Source organism: Artibeus jamaicensis, unplaced genomic scaffold (assembly GCF_021234435.1).
Source record: "Artibeus jamaicensis isolate MK-2021 breed Jamaican fruit bat unplaced genomic scaffold, CSHL_Jam_final contig_415, whole genome shotgun sequence".
Lineage (NCBI taxonomy): Eukaryota > Metazoa > Chordata > Mammalia > Chiroptera > Phyllostomidae > Artibeus > Artibeus jamaicensis.
In genome coordinates this window covers 37,214,755-37,222,680 of record NW_026521823.1, presented here as the reverse complement: position 1 = coordinate 37,222,680, position 7,926 = coordinate 37,214,755, and the positions used below count along the sequence as shown (strand labels likewise).

The 7,926-nt window shown below is 46.4% G+C and overlaps 1 long non-coding RNA gene across 2 annotated transcripts; it reads right to left on the bottom strand.

Annotated features, from left to right (window-relative positions):
• Positions 1-2,915: 2,915 nt before the first annotated feature.
• LOC128627489 (uncharacterized) lies at positions 2,916-7,881 on the bottom strand. Of its 2 annotated transcripts, none has more exons than XR_008391675.1 (3): positions 5,428-7,881; positions 4,504-4,676; positions 2,916-3,773 (listed from the first exon to the last, which is right to left on the bottom strand). It is a non-coding gene; the product is annotated as an uncharacterized LOC128627489 (long non-coding RNA). The 2 variants fall into 2 exon arrangements; XR_008391674.1 differs by having other exon boundaries at positions 4,523-4,676.
• Positions 7,882-7,926: the final 45 nt, after the last annotated feature.

Sequence of the window (7,926 nt, the reverse complement as noted above, 5' to 3'; positions counted from 1 at the left end):
CGTTTCCCTATTTGTGGAAACCCTTCAAAGTATGCATTTATGAAAGGCAGAAATTAGACTGGGGGTACTAGCCCAGACCCTGGCAAGTAGCTCTCAACCCATAGCCTGCCCTCAAAGAAACTGGATCACATGAAGCAAGGATGGCTGCTATGTGTCTGGGCAATAGCAGCTACCTGTGACATCTTACAGGAAGCAGAGAAATTCACCTTTTTTGAGGGGCCCTTAGTTACAAAGGGCCATTCAGATGAGTAACCAAGCCTGCAGATATGCCCCCAAAACAATCCTAAGAGAAATGGTCTCTCAACAGAAAAGGGGGTACAACATAAAGGGATATGCCCTTTTGAAGACTGGCAAATTGACTTAACATGGATACCTAAAAACCACAGAAAACTTTAAATTTTTATTAGGTTTTGTAGACACCTTTCCTGGATGGGTATAAGCATACCCCACTAGAACTGAAAAGACAACAGGTAGCAAAACTTCCACTCAAAAAATAACCCCTAGGTTTGGACTTCCTTACAGCATTCAAAGCAACAGTGGGCCATCGTTCACTTCAGAGATCTCCGAGACGATAGGACAGGAGCTACAGATTCATTGGAAACCACACACATCTTGGACATCCTGATCTACGGGGAAGACTGAGAACACGAAACACATAGTAAGGAAGGCCCTGGCAAAAATATGCCAGGAAACACACTTGAAATGGGACCAGGTGCTCCCCATTTTCTTGCTCCTGAGTAGGATAGCACCCTGATGCAGTCTTCAATTCAGCCCTTTTGAAATAGCTTCTGGGAGACCCTTCCAAGTTGTTGTGTTAGGAACACCTCCTTTAGATTTAGAAAATGAGTCAAAAAGATCAGACAACATGTACAACATTTAGGACAAACGCTAAAAACTTTGCACAAGTTTGCTCATTGCGGGTCTGTCTACCGGTCTGATGAGACTTTACACCCATGCCAGCTGGGAGACCGAGTCTCACTGATGACCTGGCAGACTCAAGGTCCTGCACTTAGCCAAGCAATGGCCCAGTCCCTACGCTGTCATGCCCACCACCCTTTCTCAGGGGAATCAAGCCTTAGATCCACCACCACAGATAAAGCCAGTACCAGCTGAGGGGGACTTGGATCTTGCTGCTTCTGTCAGTACTGCAAAAGAGACTGGACTTGAGCTCCTGAAAGACATTTAAAATTTCTCTTTTGGAAAGGGACAGTGCCTCTCAGAGCTCAGTGACAATGCTAATTTTTATTTTATTTTGCATTTCCCAGACAGTAGCTTCCTCGGTAAATTTACCCCCATGGCGGGTATGCCATCCAAAGCCCCACTCAGGATTAGATTGTAGGGATCCCTTAGTCTCTCCAGTTTCTGATCTCACTCCAATTCCCCTTGCACTATGAGACCTCCCCTCACTGAATACTTGATTGCTTGTCTACGTAGTAGGTCTAACATTGGAGGCCCATCTGCAATACCTCCGCTTGAAATTTGAAGTGGCGGAAATCTCAAGCTTCACTTGTCCAGCAGTGCCCTACTCCAGACCCCGCGTGTGCTGCCTTTCAAAGACAGCAAACCCTCTCCCTCCCGGAAGGCTTCCCTCCACGCTCAACCCCCTTCTTCCTTTAGGAGACAGCGAGATTCTCCAGACCAGGGGCATAGGCAACTTGTGTTGCTTAACAGCAGGAAGAAATTATGAAAGACAAGACCTCCATTCATTTACCCTTGAGAGATTACGAGGGTAGGATTTTTACCACTGACAGTGAGTCAGAGCACCAGGGAGTCTCTCCCATTAGTCAAGGTGGTCAGGGGAGTTTCCTTTTTATTTTTTATCCTCACCTGAGGACATTTTCCCCACTGTTTTTAGAGAGAGAGAGGAAGGGAGAGAGAAGCACGGATGGGTTGCCTCCATCCATGCACAGAGTGGGGATCAGTGCCCAGACCAAGGACTGTGCATCCAGACTGGGGGTCACATTGGACTGGGGATTGAACCTGCAACCTAGGTATGTGCCCTGACCAGGAATCAAACTGCATCCTTTCGGTTACAGTACGACACTCCAAACAACGGAGCCACCCCAGACAGGGTGTGGTGGGGGAAAGTTTCTTACACTGAGCATATCAAAATCTGGAAAGATGAATGGACGGGGCCCGAGCCCGCCAAAAGCTTGCAGCATAAGATAAATTGGATAGAAGAAAAAAAACAGCCGGTAAGAACCACAGCTTAACCAGGAAGGGAGGGGGATGGTATTTGAGATGGGAGTCCAGTCCACCATTTCCCCAGGTCACAGCACCTGAATACACCTCTCTCCTTTTGCACCAGCACCTGCCTCACGAGTTCAGCTTCGTGGAGGCAGGCAGCCGGACCTGCATTTCCAGTTACGTGCTGGGCACCTGGTATGCCAGGTGAGTAACTTTCAGTGCCAATAAATCCGCATACAGAAATAAATTCTGTGTTGACGCTGCTCTAACACTAGCATGGACTCCTCATGGAGGTGATTCTATTTTTCTCATTTATTATTTTTAGACAGGGGAAATTTATTTTAAACATAAACATTTAATCATCTCTGTTTCATGTGTAGAGATCACACGCAAATATTTCACTTGAGAAACAATTCTGTTGTTCCAAAGTGAAAAGGTAGCAGGTAGCTTGATAGATTAAAAACTACTGGACTGAAATGTGGAGGCTCCCCGCTCCCCTGGTCATTGGCATGTCACCTGCAGTAATGACAGAGCCACTGCACAATCTCCATACGATTTGATGTCCCCAGCTCAGCTTTGGGCAAGTTTGTCTAGACCAAATATGAGTGTCCACAGGATGCAAAAAAAAAAAAACCAAAACAAACCCAAAACAGCTGCTTAGTTCAATTTAAAAAATTCAATCACCCAGATTTTTTTTTTCCTCTGAGACACCAGCCAAGTGTGTGGACTGATTTTTTTTTCCAGAGAATTTATTGGTTCACAGCACATAGACAAGAACTCTATGTCCAAAGAACTCAGAGTTTCAAAGCAAGGTGATGATGCAATGAGACGTTTTGACCCGATTCCATCCTGGAGTTGATGGAACCACCCAAACCGAGAGGAGTGGCTGCTTCTGGTTTGAACCAGTTCTAGAGACAACCGAGTGTGTTGCACACACCACAGTCCTGAGAATGTGGAAGCTGGTGTTTTTGCCCTTTCTCTGTTACTAACTAGCTGCCAGACCTGGGCTCGTTCATACAGATTTCTTCATCTACTAGTGAACGATTTGAGCCAATGATTTCAGAGGTTCCACCCAGCTTCTAAACGTTGACGATCCCAAGAATGTCTCTTAAAGAACAGTTCTCCGGCTTTGGCATTCTGGGTAAACATGATCTGATCATGCTGAAATTTCCTGTTCTTGGTAATTACAGTTAATGAGCAGAAAGCTGTGGCATGAAAAAATTCATCAGAGTGCAATGAGGATTATAAAAGCTAGCCAGATGGTGAAGGAACGAACTGAGGGAAGAAACTTCCTTTTGATTTCCAAAGTCCCGTTTCAAGTGTCTGCAGGCTTCTCTTTCTTGGGTGATGACCAGCAAGTCATTAGGCGCTTCTGCAAGCAGAGCCGAGCCTAGGCTTGGCCTGGCTTTGAAAGACTCCAGTCTGGTCTGAGGTTTCATCTGGAGCCTGGTCAGAAACATGCTGTCCACGGTGGTGCGATTTACCTCTTTCTGTGTTTGAGGACAAAGACTCTTCTGATGAACGGAGTTGCAAGAAGGCTCCCCAAACCAGACAGGGCACGTCAGCTCCAGAGCGCCTCCTGTGTGCTGTAAAGCAAAGCAGGAGGAATTTTAAGGGGGGGGGGGGTGAAGCAAAGCGAGCATGACTTCCTGAAGACCTCCTGCTGTTTGATGGTGCCTCGCCCTGGCTAAGACACAGGAGAGTTTTATTAAGCTATTCCCTTCACATCTGCAGATCGTAGGAGTGGTCTTCTGCTTAGAAACTTCACGTTAGAATGTACTTTGTAACCAGATCTAGCATTTTGAAATCCTGGTAGAGTCTGGTGTCTGCCCCTTCTGGTGTTTAGCCTTAAATCCCAGGTTCTGTCCTCTCTCGTTTAATGAGCCAGATTCTGGCTAATGGCTCATGCGGAACTATTTTAAACTTCGCAGTAAATTCTGAGTAGAAATAGAGCCTTCAAGGTGAATTTGCTTGTGTGAAGAGTGGCATCTCCTGTCCTCCAACCTTGGGTATTTACGATTTTGTTTTACAAACTGGATTCATTCATTCTTCACCCCTGCACGTGGCCCCCTTAACAAAGGAGGAGGTTTCACATCATGAACAGAGACCCCTCAAACATACCTCCATTTTCACCAAGGGTTTGGGCCAAACAACTCTGTAGGAAAAGGCCCAATAAAGCACGTGAGTGCTGAATCTAACTCCAACAAATGATTAACTAAAATGTAAGGAGAAAAACAATAACAGGAAGCAACAATGGCAAGAATGCAGATGAGTCATCTGTCAACCCCTCCCCAAGGGCTGCCCACGGTGTTTTACGAGTTAAGGACAAGGTGACCTCCACGGCCACAGGCTGCTACTTCTTCAGACAGCTTCCTTTCCCAGGCACCGCCTCCCACGGTGTGCGCACGCTCGGTGAGGGGGCTTCCAGCAAGGTGGGTCCGAATGTCAGGGCTGCTGCCCCAGTGGGGTTGAGACGAACTGAACTTGTTCTAAGGGGCAATAAAAAGTCAACGATCTCAAAACTTTAAAACAGAAATGTGTCTGTATACTCCCTGATCACCTTTATACCTGTTTACTCCTGGCATTCTGCTTCTGTCACTCTTCCCTGCTCTCTCTTCCCCAGTGACACTCAGTAGCACCTGACATGCACAGATATGTATGGTGTCTGTCCACCACCCCCTAGAATGTAAACTTCTTTGAGAAGAATAACAGGGATTTTTTTCACGTTTACAACATATGAGTCGCTGCTTAGCACACAGAAGGTCTCAATGAACGAATGAATCTAATCGAACACCTATATAAGGTCATTCATGATGTGAATTAGTAAATAAAGGGATAATTAACTCTTTAAAAAGAAGGAAAGAGGCAGATTTATTGACCATCTGTAAAGGACATCAATAAATGTGAACTAACAGTATCTTCATTGTTTCTGTCATTGCTTAAACACCCGTCCAGGGTTTTAGGTGACATCCGACACCCTGGAGCTTCCCCACGGGTGTGGGACAAGCCCTGACTCTGTCCTACCCAGAGTCTCACACATCCTTTGTTTAGACAGGAGAGCAAATGCCTGCTGACTGTTCAGGAAAGTAAAGGCAGTGACCAGGAAACAGAGGCTTAATTTACAGCAGCATCCAGTTTGTAGGCAGCAAAAAAAAAAAAAGGTGGGAATGGATTAATCAATTGGTTTAGAGAACATTTTGAGATTTTAGTTTCTTTAAATAAAACACATTACATATCTACCTGATTTGAGATGGTTCACTAGGCACTCCTTTAAAGAAAAAAAAGGCAGGTTTCAAAAACATTTGAAAGCTTTTTGGTGTTCAGCTTAGTATTGATACCTTACAGAGTTCCTTGATTCAGCTAGGTTCCTATATTTAATAAAGACAAAACAGTGATCATTAAATAAGTGAAACTAGTCAACAAGACAAACAAGAAAGCCAAACAGAAGCAGAGACAGGGAAATAAACAACAAACTGACGGTGACCAGAAGGGAGGGGGGAGGGGTGAACGAAGGAACACGGATAAAGGACCCACGGACAGAAACAAGGGGGTGGGGTGTGCGTTGAATGTGGAAGGTGGGGTGGGCAGGGCAGGGTGAGTAATAGAAGAACGTGGGGACAACTGTAATTGAACAACAATAAAAAATGCAAAATGAGTGAAGGGCCAGCCACGCTGGCCCAGTCTAACACGTTGTGGTCATAGTTCTGGTTTTCTCACTAAGGCCGATGGTCAGAACTAGTAAGATTGTCCCAGAGGCCTAAGTAGTCTAGATAGGGCAGGAGTATTCAAAGGAACTTGCAAAAGTCCATAAATATAATAGAACCATTAGAATAAAGATAAAATAGTAAGTAAGCTGTGGAAGGAAAGACAGAGGCAGGAGGAGTAGAGTTAGAGGAAAATCTAGGTAACTCTAATTGAGCTTCCTGCTAATCACATAAAGACTTACACCAAAAACTTCATCACAGCATTATTTTATAATAAAGAAAATTTGGAAACAGCCACATAAATAATGAAGGGGAGACAATTAAGAGAATTACAGCTATGTCAGTCAGCTATTGCTGCATAATAGACACACCCCAAACTCTCTGACTTAAAACAAGCATTTAATTGACCTTAAAACAACAAGTGCTGGTCTCAGCCGGACTCCTCCTTGCAACTGCGCTCAGCTGACTGGTCAACCCGGAGTGGATTGGTCCGTGAAAGGTTAGCTGTGATGGTTGGGTTGACTGGTCCGCACCCCCTCCTCCCCCCTGCACATGCTTTCTCGGTCTCTAACAGGCTAGTTTAGGATTTTTCTCATGATGGAGGTCTACCGCAGAGTTCCAAGAAGACAGGCAGAAGCACGCAAGTCGTCTTGAGGCAACAGCTTAGAAGCTGCACGTGATCCCCTCTGCTACATTCTCTCGTCCAAAGCCGGTTACAAGATCAGCCCGGACTCTGAGAGTGAGAAATGAAACTTCACCCCCTGATGGGAGGAGCCACAGCCTGGCACTGCAAAGGACCCGGAGACTGGGGGAGGCGAAGAACTTGGGCCCTCTTGCGGCCGACCACGGTGGGCTGTTCCTGTTTCCGACTATTATCCAGTCATTGAAGAGGCAGCCTATGCAACCAGTGGACAAACAGAACAAAAGGAAAAACCACGCTTTAACTTTCATTAACATAGATACATACCAAAGGTTAGAGGAGAGAACACAGGTAGAATAGTTGCATTAAAGTGGTGGGATTTGTGTTTTTAACTGTTTGAGGGAAAAGCTATTCTGAGAGCCCTCGTGGAGACCCCGGACCTCACATCTCCTCCGCCTACAGCACAAGCTACACTGAACTCCTTCCGTCGGACTTGGCCGAAGTACCCAGTGAAGGAACAAGAGTGTCATGGAGAGGAAGAGCAAATGACCTATTTTTTTCCCTTGGAGACAAAATAATTCAACCCCCAAATTTCATGTCAGACCGTTCGGCTGACCGAGGAATTTAATGTGGTGCTGTGCTCACTATTTCTAGGGGAATGGAGTTAGCGAGAGTTTTGGGGGCACAAAGCGGAAAGTCTGCCTGTCCAGGTGTTCAGCGCAGGGGTGAAACCTCTCACTGCATGACTCAGCCAGGGCAGATGGTCTTGGAATCTCCTTCTGCCTGCAGATACCTGCTCTTGCCTTCAGTTCAGTAACCGAGTCCTCAAGTGAATGACTTAACTCAAAGTAATGCTGTCCTGACTTTACCTCGGAGATGCTGATTTCATGGCCTTTGACCCTTTCCAAGGTCAGCCACTGACCGGTACAGTGAACTCCACCTCAGGGGCTGATGTGAGCCACCGCTGGTATTGTCTTCACTGGGTTTGCTTAAGTGATGCTGTGATTCTAATACGAACCTTCTCTGGAGTACGTTTCTTTAGGATTGCTTTAAACAGGACCCACCGCGGGCCCGAGAGGCAAATACGCTGTAGCGTATCACGGGGAAAGTCAAATGCTAGTGTCCACCAGTGGTGAGGCCTCCTCACACGTGGCTGAAAGGCACAGTTCTTACAGGACAGCGGAGGCAACCAGGATGAAAGAAATTCAGAGCGGGAAGGCAACCCAGCCTCCGAGGACAGTCAGTCCGGGCAGCATGCTGTTTGCATATGTTTCTGCCCTAAAAGTAGTGGCACCCAGGTGGTTCCAAACCTCATCTCCATGGTGCCAGTGCCCCCGAGAGCCTGTGGAACTAGGCTGGGCGAGGGGAGTGTCTCTGTGTGGAGAGAGTCCACCC